Raw genomic sequence first — 20,826 nt, 5'->3', positions numbered from 1 at the left:
TCCTGCCTAAAAACAAGTTTCTCCAGTTCTGATCCAGGGAAATATATAATTATATATAATTAATATAATATAATAATATAATATAATATAATATAATATAATATAATATAATATAATATAATATAATATAATATAATATAATATAATATAATATAATATAATATAATATAATATAATATAATATAATATAATATAATATAATATAATATAATATAATATAATATAATATAATATAATATAATATAATATAATATAATATAATATAATATAATATAATATAATATAATAATATAATATAATATAATATAATATAATATAATATAATATAATATAATATAATATAATATAATATAATATAATATAATATAATATAATATAATATAATATAATATATAGCATAGAATCAAAATCACGTGAAGTGTAAGTACCACTTTATAAATCGTTAGTAGGACTGCAACTGGAATGCTGCGTCCAGTTTTGGTCACCACATTACGAAAAAGTAGACTTTGGAAAAAGTTCAGAGAAGAACAACTAGGATGATTAAAGGCCTGGAGGCTAAAACATCAACAATGGTTTCAGGAATTAGGTATGGCTAGTCTAGAGGAAAAAAAGTACTAACATAACAGTATTCCAGTATTTGAGGGGCTGCCACTAAGAAGGGGGGGGGTCATCTTATTTTCCACAGCACCAGAAGGTAAGACAAGAAACAATGGATGGAAACTAATGAAGGAGGGAAACAACCTGGAATTGAGGAGAAACTTCCTAACAGTGAGAACAATTACCCACTGAAACATGCCTTCAGACATTGTGGGTGCTTCATTACTGCAGGTTTTTAAAAAAAGACTTTTCTGAAATGGTGTAGGGTCTCTTGTTTGAGCAGGGGTTTGGACTAGAAGATCTCCAAGATCTCTTTCAGCTCTACTCTGATGGATTGATTGATCTCTCACAAAGACAGGAGCCAACAGGGATCCTCTTTTTAATCCCTGAGTCTCTTGTTGGGATGCATCCTCAGCCATCTTCTTTAACCTCATCTATCTTTCATGACATCTGTATTTTCTTCAGCAACAGGAAGTGAAATTCTGGAATACTACTGAGTGAATTTGGTATCATGCAAGTCACTCATCCTTTCATCATCTAAAAGCGTTCAAGGGCTCTGGGTCTACCATCACAGTCATCTTGATCCAGGGGTGGGTTGCTGCTGGTCTTACTACCGGTTTGCAACCCGCGCGCAACGTGCACGCTGTTCAGTGTAAATTGTTCTTTGCGCATGCATAGAACAATTTACAGTGAACTGCGCACATGCAGTCACTAAAAAAACAAAATGGTGGCACCCAGCAGTGACTAGGGAACCGGTTCGGGGACGTGGCAGGCCTGGGCCGCTGCCGGTTCTGTGAGCCAGGCCTAAATTCCACGACCGGTTCGGCCAAACCGGGCCAAACCGGCAGCAACCCATTTCTGTTCTGTTCCCATTGCAACTGAGCAACTTTAGAGATGCTTAGCAGACTCGAGGCAAACATTTATCCTCAGCAAAGCTAAATTTCCCAGAGGATTCACACACACACACACACACACAAATCGCAATGGCCTTCTCAAATGGCAGGTATCCAAAAGCCTTGTGCTTTTTAGCAATATAGTTGTCTCTTTTCTCCTCTATCGCTTAGCTGCTTTGGCAACTTCCCTCTTTGTCAAAGGTGAATGCTGCATCAATGGAGAAGTTATGGCCGGGCCAGTGGCGCAATGGATAACGCATCTGACTACGGATCAGAAGATTGCAGGTTCGATTCCTGCCTGGCTCGACTTTTCTATCCTGAATAGCAATATTTGCTTCCAGCAATGGATATCTGAATAGCAATACTTCTTCCCCCAAGCTCCTTTAAAGTGTGTCCACCCCAGCCAACTACCTTTTCTTTCATGGACCTTCTGCTTCTCTCTAGATGTAATTGCCTCAGCCAGAGGGAAAGCATCATTCAAGCTGTAGTTCAATCAACAATTAGATGGTTTATTTACTTATTTGATTTTTATCTCGCCTTTATTACTGTCTAAATAATTCAAGGTAATTCTCATGAGTTCTTTAGCTATATCCGGGTAGGTGGGCTGCAAAACCCCTGAGAGTCCCATTGTGCTATAGCTGGGCTGGGTAGGCAGAAGTATTAAAGGGACCATCTTTCTTGTCTTACTTGGTTCGGTCAAGTGTCATTTTTCCAGAAAATTGCAGAAGTTGCAAATGATTATAAAACGGGTTAATTTCCTACTGAAATGGAAGTGGTAAGAAACCTAATCTTATTTTATCCATGAGTCCTTTTTTCTACTCCTTCCCCCAAATCAACTGGTTTGATCTAATTTAGAACAATGAATTTGGAAAAGTTGTAACTTTGGGTTTCTTTAGATCAGGGGGGTCAAGATCTGGCTTGCTGGGTACTTAAACCTGGCTGGGGGGGGCACCCTGGAAACAGCTAAGGCTTTTGAGCTCCATTTTCACTGGCAGAGGGTTGCAGGAGGCCGTGGCAGCTGAAAACGGAGCTCAGGAGCCTGTTTTCGCTGGCAGAGTGGTCAGGCCGCCACAGGCACTCCTGACAGGAGTGATGTGCATCTGATCAAGCCCACCCAAGCCATATCCCCCCCAGCACTCCCCCCACCCCCAAGGTCAAACACAACCCTGATGCAGCCCTCAATTAAATTGATTTTGATACTCCTGCTATAGACGGTAAGATCCCACCTTTATATATATATGTATGTATGTATGTATGTATGTATGTATGTATGTATGTATATATATATATATATATAAATGTTTTCGTAGATTTTCACGGGTGTAGGTATGCTGGTTTGTTGTATTCGGGTCTTAAGTTACAACATATCATGCAGTGGTGGGATTCATTTTTTTTTACTACTGGTTCTGTGGGCATGGCTTGGTGGGCATGGCAGGGGAAGGTTACTGTAAAATCTCCATTCCCACCCCAATCCAGGGGAAGGATACTGCAAAATAGCCATTTCCTCCAGGTCAGCTGGGACTCAGGAGGCAGATAATAGATGGGGGTGGGGCCAGTCAGAGGTGGTATTTACCGGTTCTCCGAACTACTCAAAATTTCCACTACCGGCTCTCCAGAACTGGTCAGAACCTGCTGAATACCATCTCTGATGTCATGGCTATATTCCATACATATATAGATTAATCTACTTTTGTTTACATTTACCTGAATTCTGTTCACTGTTGAAAGAAAAAAGCATCATGTGAGAATTGGATATCTGCTCACTTATATTCAAGCTGTCAGGGGAAAACATTTCAGAGAGAATTTAATTTAATGTTCTTTTCTTTATTTATCAAACGTGTGTATCCACCCATCTGACCCAAAGTGACTCTTAGCACTGTACTACAATTGGATAAAAATATCTTAGTATGAAAACAACATATATAAAAAATATAGACCTTTGCATGAAGTAACAAATAGTAAAAAAAAAAAAAATACCCTGTTTCCGCGAAAATAAGACCTCCACGGAATGCGCTGAAATAAGCCCTTTCTCAAAAATAAGCCCTCTCTGGAAATATTGCAACACAACAGCAGCCATGAGGTGACTATGCTTGCCTCCTCCTGCACCTCAAAATTAATAAGACCTCCCCAAAAATAAGGCCAAACGCTTATTTCGGGGGTCAAAATAAATAAGACCCTGTCTTATTTTTGGGGAAACATGGTATATAAACCCCTAGGCAAGAAGAAGATAAATGTGGCCACCTCAAGAATGGAGCCATCTAAATAAAAATCTGGTTTTTGGGGAATCCTATGCCTGATAATATAACCAGATCTTGAGAATCTTCTGGAATGTCAAAAGGGATGGAACTAATCTAATTTTGGGAGATGGAATGTTCCATAAATTGGATGCCATGTCAGAGAAGGCACATTTTGTGGGACCCACAAAGTGTAGACTCCTAGCTGATGACACCCACACTTGCCTTCTCTGCCAGATGTAAAGGTACAGATGAACAACTGTGTCTAAAGTACTTTACTAAAGGAAATACTGACAGTGCCTGAAACTCATCCAAATGCACCATTACCGTATTAATGTAAACACGTTGTTCCTCTCTTTGATTCATGCATGACAATTTCTGGAATAGATAGTTCTTGAGATCACCATTCAAACTGTTCCTAACTGTATCTTCTAATTAAATTGCACAAGCAGACCCTTTTTATTTTAGAGAAGGATCTGGATCTACAATTCAATGTTTAGAAAACACTTCTGAATGACTACAGAAAATCACGAGAAGCCAGTATTAGATACATGGACATAGGATGTAAATTTCCTTCCACCCCCGCAAAACACCCCTCAAGAAAAATGCTGTTATTCTGCCCTAATTTAGCCTAGTGTATTTTTCTTTAAGTTGACTTTGGTGAGATACCAGGCTGGATCAGGGACATTTAATCCTTGGTGGCACAGTGGTTAGAGTGCAGTATTGCAGGCTACTTCTGCTGACTGCTGGCTGACTGCAATTTGGCAGTTGAAATCCTACCAAGGTTCAAGGTTGACTCAGCCTTCCATCCTTCCGAGGTGGGTAAAATGAGGACCCAGATTGCTGGGGACAATATGCTGACTCTGTAAACCGCTTAGAGATGGCTGTAAAGCACTGTAAAGCGGTATAGAAGTCAAAGTGCTATTGCTATTAATATATCCTTGAATCTTATCAAGAATTTCAGCCATCTAAATCTAACCTGTTTTGCAGACTTCTACATAGCACTAAAATGCACCAATCCTGAAAACATTCTAATTCAAAGATATGTTCCAATTAGGAAATAGGATGCACATAAAGGGGGGGGGGGCAGCAATAGATACAAAAATGAATTGTTCATTATAAAAAACGGATGCAATTAAACTTAAATTGTATTTTCCGCAAGGATTCTGTATTGACTGAATTTATTGGAGCGTGACTGACTTGTGGGCATATTGTTTGTTTCTTTTTGCATTCCAGACAATTTTAACTGTTTGGGATGCAAATCTCTTTGGAGGTGTTAGATTGAAGGATCACTTCCGCTTCTTCTATGGCCAAAATGGGAGTATCAACCCAACTCCCAGTGACGAGAGTCAGACAGACAATGGATTCCCTTGAACGGCAAAAACATCTGGTCCCATTAATTAGCCAACAAGATGTTTACACTTATTGAGTAAAATGTTGCTCAAGAATAAAATGAAGCCTCTAATCCAGCCCTTAAATGATCTTTCAGGAAAGACAGCCAATTTCATTTTATCGTTATAAGCCTTCACATTTAACAGGGTGGGGACTCGATGGATTATACTGACTGTTCCTCTGGAGAGATGATTTTATTTCATCTGCTGGGGTAACCACCCATTTTGGAAAGCTTAGAAGAGTGAAAGTTGGCACAGTGGACATCCAGGTCCAAGAGGCAGGCCAACCAGTGGGGTCAGTTAAGGAGTTAGGTCAATGGAGCCTTAAGTCACCTGCCATTCATGAGGGAAGACATTTTCTTGGCTTCCATGTAGAATTCACAGCACTGGCCTTGAGTTTTGGTTTGGTTCAGATCTGACGGCAGGCCAGTTGACCAATGGAACTGCCATCTCCCTGAATGCCCCTAGGAATAGTTAAAAATAAGGATGCCCTTTTCCAATACAGTTTCCTGTTTTTAATATATTATTAGTAGTAACAGGTATTGGGCATGATTAAAAAATAAATGGATGGTTCTTTCTTTCCTTCTTTCTTTCTTTTTCTTCCTTCCTTCCTCCCTCCCTCCTTTCCTTCCCCTGCAGGAAATATAAATTACAGTCTTATAGCTCAATCACTCAATAAACTACCAGTGACTCTTTGCTTTGTACTCTAAATACTGGTGGAATTACACTACATTAATTTATTATTGTATGCAACATGTGTTGTGGTTCCTGAGAATTAGATACATCTCCTTTGATGGCCAAAGTTTTTGAGCTTCAGCATCTGTCCTTCCAAAGAACAATCAGAGTTGGTCTCCTTTAGTATTGACTGGTTTGATCTCCTTGCAGTCCAAGAGACACTCAAGTATCTTCTCCAACATCACAATTTGATTACTTGATCTGAATTTTATACAGTAGACTTTTACAATTACCAATTTTAATTTTAAAGCATTGACGTTAACCATTTTTGCAATATCTTCAGTAATTATGTCTTCCTCATTCTTCTGCAGAACTGACGTTCCGATAATAGTTGGAAGGAGAAATAAAGAATTATGCTAATCTATTGTTCACTAGAACTTTGAAAACTGGCCAATGTGATCATTGACTTTACATAACTTACCAAATATTTTAGAGATGGCACTTTTCAGATGATTTGCATGTTGAGAAACTGATGAGATTCTGACTCTGATCCAGTGAGAATTTGTGACTTTAATTTTAAACTTCTTAGATACAAATGACTAACACAATTTTAGTTCCCTGTTAAAAATCACTCAAGCCCTAATCATAAAAATTGTTCTGGGAGATGCCTGTGGCCAGTAAGAAAACAATACTTCTCTTTCAACTTCTTTGCAGAGTGTTGCTACTTGATAAAACGCCTTTGGTGTATGAAACTTACAAGCTACTGCTAATTATTGTACATGCCCCAGCTGCTTGACCTGTAACTGGAAGCATGTATGCATAAGCAGTACACACCCACAAATACACACATATTCTCATGGGCACAGGCCAATTGAAAAAAATAAACTGGCAGTTTTGACTATAACCAGTGAAGGAGACAGAAGTCTCAATTTTTGCAGCTGTATGCTTAGAAGCCTTGTACTGATGCAAAGACTTATTAGTTGGGGGAAAGCACTCTTGTATCAATGCCCTGCACAAAAACCTCTGACTCCCTTGGTCTTCCTCAGAAGAAGAGACTTAACCAGAGGAAAAATTTAGGCCAACGGTGTCTAACCTTGGCAACTTGAAGACTTGCGGACTTCAACTCTGGGGAATTCTGGGAGTTGAAGTCCACAGGTCTTTAAATTGCCAAGGTTGGACACCGTTGGCCCAAATTTTTCCTCTGGTTAAGTCTCTTCTTCTGAGGAAGACCAAGTGAGTCAGAGGTTTTTGTGCAGAAATAACCCATGGAGATCCTTGCAGCGGGCAAAACTCTTGAATATTGGCCTAAGTCCATATGCTAAAGTCCTTTAATGGCAAGATGGGCAGCAAATAAATAAATACATAAACAAACAAACCCTCTGCATTCAGCTAAAGACTGAAGAGGTAAAAAGAACAACATAACACACCAGCATCATATAACATGCTGCCACTTGGATATGCAGTGCAAGCCGAATATCAGGGGATATAAGGCGACGAGGTGTCCAAGCCTGAGTTATACAACAAGTAGCTTTCCTGTTCATGTTGAACCACAACTTTTAGCAGACTCAGAGAGGGGTGACGGATGTTGTTAGCAGGGGTAGGCTGCTGGGGGTTTGCACGGATTCGGGCTATCCTCTAGCAAAGAACCCCCAAATCCCACTCCTGGCTGGTCCCATCCACCCCATCCTTCCAACCCCTCCCCTCTCCACCCAGGACTCTCCACATGGCCAGTTCCTCATGCCAGGTAAGTGCAGGGCCCACATGGAGGCTCGGGGAGGGGGGGAAATGGGCCTACTGGAGATTCCAGAAGCCCGGAAACAGGCCTGTTTTTGGCCTCCGGAGGGCCTCCGGAGTCTATGGTAAGCAGTTTTCACCCTCCAGGAGGCTCAAAAAAAGCCTCCAGAGCCTGGGGAGGGCAAACCCCTCCCTCACCCCTGCGCTGGTGCAGGAGGTCAACTAGGCTATGTTCACCATGGCCATGCCCACCCAGCAATGGGGAAGCGAACCCGTTCCTGCAATTTTTGAAGCCCATCCCTGGTTGTAAGTGGTAGTTGGGACACAGCGTCCATGGCTGAGCTTCCACAGCTAAGCCTTCATCTTACGAACAATACATCACTTGACTTTCTCTGCTGGTAAAACCTTAATCCCTTCACGTTGTTTTAGTCCTATTGTGATTCTTGTGTTGGACATGCATACGCCCCTCCGTCTTTTGCAAAGCAGAGAAAGGGGGGGGGGGGGGAAAGATTTGCTGCCGTTTCTCATCTCCGTCCTCCGAAACCCTCCCACGGACGCAACCAAAAAAAAAAAAAAAGCAAGCCCAAATTTCTGCAAGAGGGCCCGTTATTCATCAGCCAACTCCGAACCCAAAATGGTGGCTCTTGCCAGCCCAGCTGGTTCTCGCTGGCACCGTTGCTACGGAAGTTGCCAAGCAGCGACCAAGTCAAGAATCTGCAAGCTTTGTAGGGGGAGGACTATAATCAATTCCATGTGCTTCTTTCTTTTTGTTTATTGCCTAGCAGAAAGTAATGTATTCAGAGATTCCAAATCATATTTTAGAAACATAACAAATAGACCATTGTGCATCTGTGTGTTGGCCCGGGCTGGGAAATGTTCATTATATGCAATATTATAAAGGTCCCTTCTTGTTATTTCCAAATATTGTGACTGATTTATCTTCTTCACTTGTCACACTGAGACCTACTCTATGCAATTCCGCTTGGGAAGACAAGTAAAGCAATGTTTTGTTTTTTTTTACTTCCCCCGTGAATGCCATAAACAAGGGGAGACATCCACACTTCTGCATTTGCAAAGAAGAAGCCCACCAAGGATGCCTCACTTGGTTTGCCCCTATTTGGGGGGGGGGGGAACCGGCATCAATGTCAATCATGATCTTTGTAATTTGTAAGGCTTAGACAGAGCCACGTCAGTGGAGCAGGAAAATACGTCTCCTTTGCATAACAAAGGTCCAGATCATCCGATCTATACTCATAGGAGAAACTGGGGGGGGGGGGCGCGACGGCGAGGGGACTTCCTGATTTCCAGATTGAAATGGCTTTGTCCTGTAAAGATTAGGCTTAATTCCACTCCCTAAACACCTTGTGAGGGGCGCAGTGGCTCAGTGGCTAAGATGCCGTGCTTGTCGATCACAAAGGTCGGCAGTTCGGCGGTTCGAATCCCCAGCGCCGTGTAACGGAGTAAGCTCCCATTATTTGCCCCAGCTTCTGCCAACCTAGCAGTTCGAAAGCATGCAAGTAGAAAAATAGTGGGAAGGTAACAGCATTCCGTGTGCCTTTGGTGTCGAGTCATGCTGGCCACATTACCACAGAGACATCTTCGGACAGCGTTGGCCCTTCAGCTTTGAAACAGAGGTGAGCACTGCCCCCTAGAGTCAGGAATGACTAGCACATATGTCTGAGAAGAACCTTTACCTTTTAAACACCTTGTGAGGTTTTATGTGCTGTTTATTGATGCTTCATAGCTTAATTTGAGTTTCAAACAATTTGCCTAAGTCCTTTTGCTAGTATGGATTCTAACGCTTTCTCCCAAAGAGACGAGGCTCGATAAAGATGCTAACCATTGGAGCAGAACTAATTCAGCATGATCAGGATAACAGAATAGCAGAGCTGGGTTAAGGACCTTGGAGATCATCTAGCCCAACCCCCTGCTCAAGCAGGAAACTCGATACCATTACAGACAAATGATTGTCTAATCTTTTCTTAAACACCTCCAGTTTTTGAGCACCTACAATTTCTGAAGGCAGCCATTTCACTGATTAATTGCTCTTACTGTCAGGAAATTTCTCTTTAGTTCCAGATTGGTTCTCTCCTTGATTATTTTCTATCCATTGCTTCTTGTTCTGCCTTCAGATACTTTGGAGAATAGGTTGACTCCCTCTTCCTTATGGCAACTTAAATATTGTAACGCTGCTATCCTATTACCCAGTGGTGGGATTCAATTTTTTTTACAACCGGTTCTGTGGGCGTGGCATGGCTTGGTGGGCATGGCTTGGTAGGCGTGGCAGGGGAAGGATACTGCAAAATCCCCATTCCCTCTCGATCATCTGGGACTCGGGAGGCAGAGAATAGATGGGGGCAGGACAAGTCAGAGATGGTATTTACCGGTATTCTGAACTACTCAAAATCTCCACTATCAGTTCTCCAGAACTGGTCAGAACCTGCTGAATTCCACCTCTGCTATTACCACCAGTCCTTCTTTTCATTAAACTAGACATACTCACTTCCTGCAACTATTCTTCTTATAGTTTTATCCTCCAATCTTCTAATCAGCTTTGTTGACCTTCTCTGCACTCTTTCTAGACTCTCAACACACTTTTTGATATTTTGATCCATGGGTTTATAAAAGATAGCCCACTTTTGGAAAAGCTTATCTTTTTGAAGGATTGTCCAGGATGCATCCCGCTTAAGGATATCACACCCTTAATTGAATGTCTCATACCTTTTCATTTTTAATTATTGTTTTATATTTTATGATGATTGTTTTTCTATTTTTGATGTTTCATTTGACTGTTGTACCGAGCTCAGTCACTTCTTGTGAGGCGGGCAGTCATATAAATGTGAAAAATTAATAAATAATTATTTTTAAATGAAATGGGAGCTTATAAAATGTTCACCTATAATCACTAGATATGAACAAGGACATAAATCACAATCTACTACCGTGTTTCCCCAAAAATGGAGGGGGGGTTGGAAACACGGTAGGTATTGTCATGCTAGATTGCATTTCTCTGTAAATTATAGCAGTGCTTCCTCATTTTGGAACTGTACAAAAATAGCCATTTTTATTTTATTTTATTAAAGGTTTTGTTTAAGTTTGCATTCTTTTGCTGTTGCATTTTATGTTTGTTTATGTTTCTACATTGCCCCCCAAAATTCATAGCTGGTGAATTGTAGGGTATAAAAGCAGTGACAAGTTGGCAAGGAAGCATCATCAACAGATAGTAAAGGGCATTGTAATAGTAAAGGGATAGTAAAGGGATAGTAAAGGGATAGTAAATGGATAGTAAATGGATAGTAAAGGGATAGTAATCAATAGATAGTAAAGATAGTAAAGCTCAGGGTTAAACTGTGGGGTCATTGGTACTTGCTGAACTTGGTTGTTTTCTTGCAGATATTTCATCAAATAAAATGATAGCAAACCCTACACTCTCACTAGCACTGATGATGTTTCCTAGTTTGATCATGAAATGTCTGCAAGAAAACAACCAACCTCATAGAGCACCAAGGACCCCAAAACATCACCAGATCTAGTTATGGTAAAGTTGCACAACTAGAAAACATGTCACATTATTGGGTGCCCCTAAGATTGATCATGTTCCCTCAAATCCCAGAAAACAAAGCCAAAGACAGAGTTTGGGAATGAAATGAATCCTGTCAACCTTTCGTTGGAAGATATGTCTATTTGGGTTCAGTTCCAAGTGGGAAGAAACTAGGCACTGAAAACATGGAGACTGTTTGGAAAGATGGTTTAATGATGCACAGGCCACATGGGTGTTTTGGTCCTGGGCAAAGAAAAAACACATGGGTGAGAGAGAGAGAGAGAGATTTATATCCTCTCTTGGGACCCGCCTTGGAGCTCCCTGTTCCTGTGTAAGAAATGTATTCTGATTGGTTGTCAGACTACCATGGGGCCATGCAGGTGTAATTTTGTAGTGTCTTGAGTCCCAAGCTTGGATGAGCCTTGCTGGGTAATGTAATCTCCCCAGGTGCCGTGTGATGAGTTCTGCTGTTAGATGGGTAGAGGACGAATCCTACTTTTGTTGGATCTTGGGCGAGGGCATTTGCTTATGAATAGACCTAGCTATCTCTTTATCTCTTGTGCCGACATCTGCGTGGGGTATTGAAGAGGGTGGGGGCTATTAAGAGCGAGTCTGCTTCCTGCCTAAAAAAGCATGTTTCTCCATTTCTCATCCAGGGAAGTATAATAATATTTTTATTTTTAAAAAAATTAAAAATATTATTATACCTCCCTTTTTAATATTTCCTAGAATATTTCATTCTTCTAGGAGAGGGGTGGTTGCTAACTTCCTACATTTTCTCGGTAGGTTATTTAATGTCCTCCCTGGATTGGCCAAAAATGACAAAAATTCTGGAAGCCTGAGTAACAGAATGACTTAATTGGTCAATCAAATGACGCTTGCTGAGGGCCAACTGCTCAGTTTGCTCTAGTCCAGGGGTTCCCAAACTTGGCAACTTTAAGACTTGTGGACTTCAACTTCCAGAATTCTGGGCGTTGAAGTCCGCAAGTCTTAAAGTTGCCAAGTTTGAAGACCTCTGCTCTAGTCAACCAAATCCAGAGATCATGGATTTGAAAACTATGGAATTGCATGACCTAACATTGCTCTTCTCTTGGTAATCCTATCCCAGTGGCCAGTTTTGTTCCCTAGCAAAGGAAGAAAACACCCTGAAAATGTTGGCCACCTTTTCTAGTCTCACGCCAGAGTTTACAGTTGCTTATGTCAAAAAAGTCTCATTTGCACCTATAATCTAAGCATTTAAAAAAAAAAAAAACAGAGGACATTATGCCCAGTTCCAGCTGTATACCCAAGCAAGGGCAACGCACCCAAGTTCCATTGTTTTTGGCAAAATGTATGAAACATCTTCCAATGTTGTTGAAATTCTTTAAAAAAAATAATAACGAGTTTCTCAGAATCTTGCCATTAACATTGAATTGGTCTTCATCTCGCCAATGCTGGTTTTTTTATTGCCAGCAGCGAGGGCTATGTAAAATATCTTCTGATAGTGCTGAAATCCTTGGGAGGAAAATCAAAGAATGATCTCACCATCCGTTTTGCAAAACAGCAGACCTGCTGTCCACCCTGTTCCTGGTCATCCTATAAGCTGTTTTTCCTCTCTGATTCTTGTAATTGATGTCTTTCAGATTCAAACACTATTTTCAGCAGGGGAGGAAAATGTCACTTTGAATAGTTGGAGTGCTAACCATCATTAAAGTGTTTGTTTGTCTCAGACGTTTTACTCATTACAACTGCTTATTTGGCCTGCTTCTGTCGTGGCCCACCAGGGGCCATCCACAGCAGATTCGGACAGTAAGGAGGTTGGGAAGGAACATGGGCCACTCCTGGAGTCTGAGGAAGGCTCTGATGAAGGCTCTGTGACGGAGGCAGAGAGGGGGCCAGGGCTGTATGCCAGTTATTAGCTGCCTTCAGAGTCAGACATCAGTGAGGCAGACAAACAGCTGGAGACTGTTTCTAGTGTGTGCATGCGCAGTTGCCAGACGAAGAGAACAGCTAAAGAACAGGGGTTGACTTCGGAGTAAGGCCACAGGTGGACAATGAATGTCCCCTCCCAGAGGAAATAAAAGAGGAACAAAAGGGGAGTGGAGTTTGCAGAAGACAATTAGTTCATTTAATTGGTTTGTGACTCTCTGAGACTACTTGCCACGTTTTGCAGATATCGGCCTGGCAGCTCTCCAAGCCAGATAAGGTCTGTGACTGTAAATCCTCCCTTGAAAGACTTTGCTGGATGTGAATGAGCAGAATTCACAGTAAATTAGTAAAAGGGGTTTGCTTCATGCTCTTTGGAAACCTAGGCCAGAACAGCTCCATATTTCTATTTGTTCTGGGAAAGCAGGGAAAGGAATAATCCAAATAGTCTGTACTCTAAGTAATTCTTGTCCCAAAGATGTTTTTTCAGGAGGCAACTGGACTTTCTTGTTTTTTCTTAGAAGATGTTTTGCTTCTCATCCAAGAAGCTTCAAAGAGAAATGTCTTCAAAAGAACAAACAAGGAAATCCAGTTGCCTCCTGAAAAAGCACCTTTGGGACAACCGTGACCTGGATGACTGAGAATCTCTATAGACTTTTAGCTATATGAAGTAATTCTTGTTTAGTGACCAAAATTGGGACTGGCAACTCGGTCATTAAGCAAAGTTGGCACTAAATGAAACTGTGATATATGATCTTAGTTCAGTTTTCCTTTGCTTTAGGTAAAGTTAAAGGTTCCCTTCGCACATATGCACTAGTCGTTGTCGACTCTAGGAAGCGGTACTCATCTCCGTTTCAAAGCCAAAGAGCCAGCGCTGCCCGAAGACGTCTCTGTGGTCATGTGGCCAGCATGACTAAATGCCAAAAGCGCACGGAACGCTGTTACCTTCCCACCAAAGAGGTCCCTATTTTTCTACTTGCATTTTTTGCGTGCTTTCAAATTGCTAGGTTGGCAGAAGCTGGGATAAGTAACGGGAGTTCACTCTGTTACATGGTGGTAGGGATTCAAATCGCTGAACTGCTAGCCTTTCTGATCGACAAGCTCAACATCTTAGCCACTGAGCCATCACTTCCTTTGCTTTACAGACCTATGAAAGTTGTAAATATGATGATTAATTGTAAAGTTAGTTTTTCATCATTGTCATAACTGCAAATGGTGCTGAATGAGGACTACTTGTAACCACAGTTATGTGGTGGCACAGTGGTTAGAATGCAGTACTGCAGGCTACTTCTGCTGACTGCCTGCAATTTGGCAATTCGAATCTCACCAGCTCAAGGTTGACCCATCCTTCCATCCTTCTGAGATGGGTAAAATGAGGACCCAGATTGTTGGGGGAAATAGGCTGACTCTGTAAACCTCTTAAAAAGGGCTGTAAAGCACTGCGAAGTAGTATATTATAAGTCTAAGTGCTATTGCTATTACTATTGCTATTATTCAGCCACCATTCCTCAATCTCAGGAGGACCCTTTGTGCCATTATCATGAGAGAAATGAAAGGTAAAGAGATCCACACAAAAGAAGTAGATATGAAGTCACAGTGGTCTCATTTCTAGGTGCACTGGAGCGAGATGAGTCTGCTTTTGATCTAAAGTTTGTACCATGGATTTGTAACTGACAGCAACCTTGATTTATTCCTGTGACAATGACAAAATGCCAGTTTAAGGCTAGAAATGCCATTTCTGAAGTAGAAACGAAGATGGTCTCTGATCTTCTGGGGGATGAGGGGGATGGTGGATTTCCCCACCTTACATTCCTGGGATCCCATCCAGCCGCATACCAAGCAGAATTAATTAAAAGAGGCCAAGTACAGAATTGGCAGCACGCCAACATTATGTGTTTGGACAACACAGGCCTGGCACCACCGCACAGAAAGCCAGGAAAATGCTAGAAATCTGTTGTGCTTTTGTGAAGGAGAGGTGATGCGCCTTTTAGTCCCAGATATGAGAAATGCAAAGATACTTCATCCCTGTGGAGTTAGGAGGATTGACAGTTCTGTGCTTGCTGTTTGACTGGTGATTGGTTCTGGATAATAGCACTAGCACTTAGACTTATATATCGCTTCACATTGCTTTCCAGCCCTTTCTAAGCAGTTTACAGAGTCAGCCTATTGCTCCCAACAATCCGGGTCCTCATTTTACCCACCTCGGGAGGATGGAAGGCTGAGTCAACCTTGAGCCTGTGAGAATCGAAGTGCCAAATTCAAGAGGCTGGCAGTCAACAGAAGTAACCTGCACTCTAACCACTGCGCCACCATGGCTCTAAGTTCCAGATTCTCAAATGTAGGAACATGTAAAGGCTGAAGGCTTCCCGGTGAGCTGACAGACCTCAAAATGGTCAAAGCATTCTGGATTAATTTTGGGTACAGTTTAAGTGGACTTCTGAAAAGTTGGAATTTTGAAAGGTTGGCCGTTTAAAGAGACCATGAAAGGATGCATCAGAGATGACAATGTAAGCAAACAGCCTTTTTCTGCAGAAAACAATACAGTCAGCATAAGTAAATTAGTTTGTCCTGCAGCCTTAAGCGTGGCCTTTTTTGTTTCTTCGACAATAGTCACCTTGTTGCAAGTCAACGTTTTAGAGCCACTCCGCAGACTGTGTGGGTTTATTTATATATTTTTCACATTTCTGCTTTGCTGCAAATCAGAGATTCTCATCAGCTTCACAAAGCATAAAACACAAATATATTGTTATCCCCAGTATAACAACTATAAAAGGTCAAGGTTCCCCTCGTGCATATGTGCTAGTCGTTCCCGACTCTAGGGGGCGGTGCTCATCTCTGTTTCAAAGCCGAAGATGTTTTTGTGGTCACGTGGCCGGCATGACTAAATGCTGAAGGCGCACGGAGCGCTGTTACCTTCCCACCAAAGTGGTCCCTATTTTTCTACTTGCATTTCTATATGCTTCCAACTGCTAAGCAGAAGGTGGGACAAGTAATGGGAGCTCACCCCGTTACACGGCGCTAGGGATTCGAACCGTCGAACTGATGACCTTTCTGATCGACAAGCTCAGCGTCTTAGCCACTGAGCCACCCTAGAGCAACTATAAAAATACCAAAACACCACTATCCAACCAGAAAACAATCAATAAAGACAGGAAAATTATGAAAATTTTCTAAAACCAGGGCAAAGTTTTCTGGAACCACTCCATCTTCACAGTTCTCCTGTGGTGAGATGGGTGGCCAACACATTTGACAAATAAATAAAAGCTTCCCAAATCTCTATCAGGAAGTTGTACTTAGACAGCATTGGTGCTGCCACTGATAAGCAGCACCTCTGACCTTCACTACCTCTTCCTGCTCCAAATTTCTCCATGTTTCTGTTTCTCAGGTTTTGTACTCTGTCCCCTATCTAGATTAAGAGATTTGGATTTTACTGATCTGTTCTTTCATGTTTGAACCTTATATGTGTTCCCTCTCACGTCACTAAAACTTTACATTCATTTTCATCAGTTTTCCATCTCAGTTTGTTAGAGAACTGCCTATGGAGATTCTATCTCCCCCCCCCCATGTTTTATTTGTTTTATTTATATAACATTCAATTTTCATCCCACAGTGTGTATTCTGGGTACAATTATGCTTAAATAATCATATTATACATCTTTGTTGTTATAATTCCTCACCATCATATCAGTTATATAATAATATAATAACATTAACATTTGACATCATCTTCTTTAACAACTCTCCTCTTTACCATTTCCTCCAATTGTATCTCCTCCTTTCTAACCAGAGGTGGGTTGCTCCCAGTTCGGCCCGGTTCGGCCAAACCGGTAGTGGTGATTTGGCCTGGGTCACAGAACCAGCAGCAACCCAGGCTGGCCACGCCCCCAAACCAGTTCCCTGGTCTCTCCTCCCGTTGCTGGAATGTTTCTGCACATGCGCAGAACAATTTACAGTCAACTGCACATGCACAAGCAACAAGCGGCGAGTGGACATAAAGCATGCATGCAGCGAACCGGTACTTATGGTACAGGAATCAACCCCTGTTTCTAACTTCTATTATCTAACCATTGATAGAATATGTCCCATATCAAAAAGTACTGTATTCCGTTTCTTCTTTATCCTTAATAGCAAATGTTAATCTATCCATTTCTGCGCAGTCTAATATTTTCTTAATTACATTCCCCTCAAATGGGTTCTCCTCAGATGGAGATTCTCAATCATCCAGGCCATGGTTGTCCCAAAGCTGTTCTTTTTCCAGGCAACAGGACTATCTTGGTTCTTTCCTTGAAAATGTCTCATTTCTCATCCAAGAAGCTTCTTCAGTTCTGACTGAATGGTGGGGAAGAGAAGGATGAATATTGGTAGGGAACTGTACCTCTTAGTCATAGATAGCTGCAAGGATCTCAAGAGAAGAGGTGGTGGCCCCAAGTAGCATATTGCCCTTCACAAATAAAATGTAAAGTATGGGATTCATTTGTAATTGGTTGTCAGATGTGGGATGCTTTTCATGCTGTCCCAGACTGTGTAGGTTCTAATTGTCTGAATAATTTATACGTACAAAATGTCAAAGGAAACTGCTGAGTGCTGTTCAGCTTGGCAGTAAGCCTGAATGCTTGAACATCTTGGACCAAAGGATGAGAATTAAGCAATTCTACTGTCCAGCCACAAATACTACTCTGTGGGTCTGAAATTTTGTTGACAGTAGATTTCTATCATGATACAAAAGTGTACCTTAAAACAGAGCATTTAGAAATGCAGCATAGCTGGACCCCCACTCTAACACTCTTCCGGAAGGTACTGAAGACCTGGTTCTGCCAGTGGGCCTGTGGAACCCAGAGCAAGATGGAGTCCATTAAATGGCTTGTGTGATGTATTGTTGCCAGGGTGGAGGACTTTTATATTACTCTAGTAGTTGATAACCCGGTGTTGCCTGGGTATTTATTTATAGGGGGAAATGTCCAGACTGAATGTAATTTCTAATGTTGGATTTTCCTCTTCACCAGAGGGACCCCCCCCCCCCCGGTGGATTACTGTGAAGCCGTTACCATGGCAACTTCACTGTGCTGCACAGTTGAAGCCATTTTAAGGCACAACGGACTGTATCTTAACAGAACACACATACACCGAGGGGTTTTAGGGGTGTCTTACCCTCACAGTATTTTTTTCCAGAGAGCAAGTCAGATGATTTACTTGGTACAGATATGTACCAAGTTTGGTTGAAATTTTTCAAGGCATTCCAGAGTTATGCTGAAACACACACACACACACACAAACATACAGAGCCATTTAGATAGATAGATAGATAGATAGATAGATAGATAGATAGATAGATAGATAGATAGATAGATAGATAGATAGATAGATGACAGACAGATAGATTAATTTGTTATTTGATTATTTTCTTCTATTAGTTTTATTTTTTACATATGATGTTTTTATATTCCTATAAACCCCCTTGAGTTGCAATGTGCGAATAGGCAGCAATATAAATTTTCTAAATAAATCAATTATCCCAGCCAGGGAATTGGGGAGGGTCCCTTCTGAGCTTGTACTAACTATGCAGCTGCGGGCTCTATTGTGTCTTTTCTGACTTAGGTTATTTTCAGTCATCCAGTCATAGTTGTCCCAAAGGTGCTTTTTCCAAAAGGCAACTGGACATCCTTGCTTTTTTCCTCCCTTTGAAAATGTTTCACTTCTCATCCAGGAAGCTACTTCTGTTTTAAGTGACTGATGGGGAATGGAAGTTTTTAGATGACTGCAGAGAAAGTCCAGTTGCCTTTTAGAAAAAGGTCCTTTGGGATTCTTATCTGACCGTTCCCCAAATAGTATTACACCCTCCAGCCATATATTCAGGCAACTCACATTTCCTATTCAGGAACTGTGTTTAATATTTGAGTAGCTGAGAGAATTACAAGCTACCAGTCAGGATTTTTTATTCTTTTATTAAATATCAGTAAGATCATTTTAGGAATCATATTAGTTTTCACCTCTCTTTCTGTCTCATACCATATTGCCCTTTTTTAACAACAGCTCTCTAATAGGTTTCTTCTCAATCTCTCTGGACAATCACTTCATCCATTTATTATTCCAAGCTACCTTATACAAAACTCAATTTGTATATTTTTAAAACCTTTGGTGGAAACTTGGGTGGGTAGGTGAGGGAGTTATTAATCAACTGAACACGACTCTTCTTTTTATTGTCAACTCTGTTTCAACTCCTGGTGATGCTATCCATCAAACCTAAGTGGTTTATTGCTGCTTTCTTCCCTGATGTCCTAATCTCATCAACAGCCATGGGATACTTAAGTACCTCTCTCTTCCTGGGGAAGGGCTTTTTCCCAGAAGAACTTCTGGCTCCAAAATTTTCACAAATCTTGAAAGACCTGTCTCTTCCAACAATCCTCAGGACAAGATGGATTAGGTTCTCCTCTCCAACAGGAGGTTGGTTAGTTGTCTTAACAGAAAACAGAGTTGGAAGGTACTTTGGAGGACTTCTAGTCCAAATCCCTGTTCAAGCAGCAAACACTATACCATTTCAGACAAATAGTTGCCCTACCTCTTCCTAAAATCGTCCTAATCTTGTGTAGCTTCTTCTCTGGTAATATAGTACTGCTAACCAGAGCATACAAAACATTTGCTAGACCAATTCTCGAATACAGCTCATCTGTTTGGAACCCACACTGCATATCAGACATTAATACAATTGAGCGAGTCTAGAGATACTTCACAAGAAGAGTCCTCCACTCCTCTGCTCACAACAGAATACCTTCTGCCACCAGACTTGAAATTTTGAGCTTAGACAACTTAGAACTATGCTGGCTTCGGTGTGACTTAAGTGTAGCACATAAAATTATCCGCTACAATGTCCTACCTGTTAATGACTACTTTAACATCAACCACAACAATACACCAACAGACAATAGATACAAACTTAAGGTAAACTTCTCCAAAGTCGACTGCAGAAAATATGACTTCTGCAACAGAATGGTCAATGCCTGGAATGCACTACTTGATTCTGTGGTTTCTTCCCCAAATCCCCACAACTTTAACCTTAGATTGTCTACTGTCTACCTCACTCCATTCCTAAGAGGTTTGTAAGGGTGTGTGCATAAGCGCACCAATGTGCCTACTGTCCCTGTCCTAGTGTTTCTTTTTATTTGTATCCATTTCATGTATCCAAAATCATGTTTATACATGTATATGTTGTCTAATACATGCTTGACTAAATAAATAAAAAATACATACAAACATGCATACATACTTACATACCTCCAATGTTGGAGCATGCTCAACTTCTGAAGGCAAGTCATTCCACTGATTAATTGTTCTCACTGTCAGGACATTTCTCCTAAGCTCCATGTTGGTTCTTTCCTTGATGAGTTTCCATCCATTGCTTCTTGTCCTGCCTTCAGGTGCTTTGGAGAATAGTTTGACACCCTTTTCTTTGTGGCAGCCCCTCAAATATTGGAAGATTGCTATCACAACACTCTAATCCTTCTTTTCATTAAAATAGACATATCTAATCACTTTTTCATATACATTTAGCCTCCAGCCCCCTAATCATCTTTGTTGCTCTTCTCTGCACCCTTTCTTGAATCTCAACATTATTTTTTTAACGTTGAGGCAACCAAAAGTAAATGTTATATTCCAACTGTGGTCTTTTCAGAGCATTATAAAGTGGTATTAACTCTTGAATTATCTTGATTGTTGGGGTTTTGCTTTGTTCTTCCCTAAAGTCCTGTTAATTGCTATGGTTTATTGTGGCTATTACTGATATTATTATGGAGTGGTTTCTGTGTTTTGTTTCCTTTTAAATCTCAACGTGTAAACTATCTAGCGTTGACTTTGTGGCTGTG

The sequence above is a fragment of the Natrix helvetica genome (assembly GCF_964273705.1).
Source record: "Natrix helvetica genome assembly, chromosome: 4".
Classification (NCBI taxonomy): Eukaryota; Metazoa; Chordata; class Lepidosauria; order Squamata; family Natricidae; genus Natrix; species Natrix helvetica.
Note: the sequence above shows the minus strand (reverse complement) of the source record.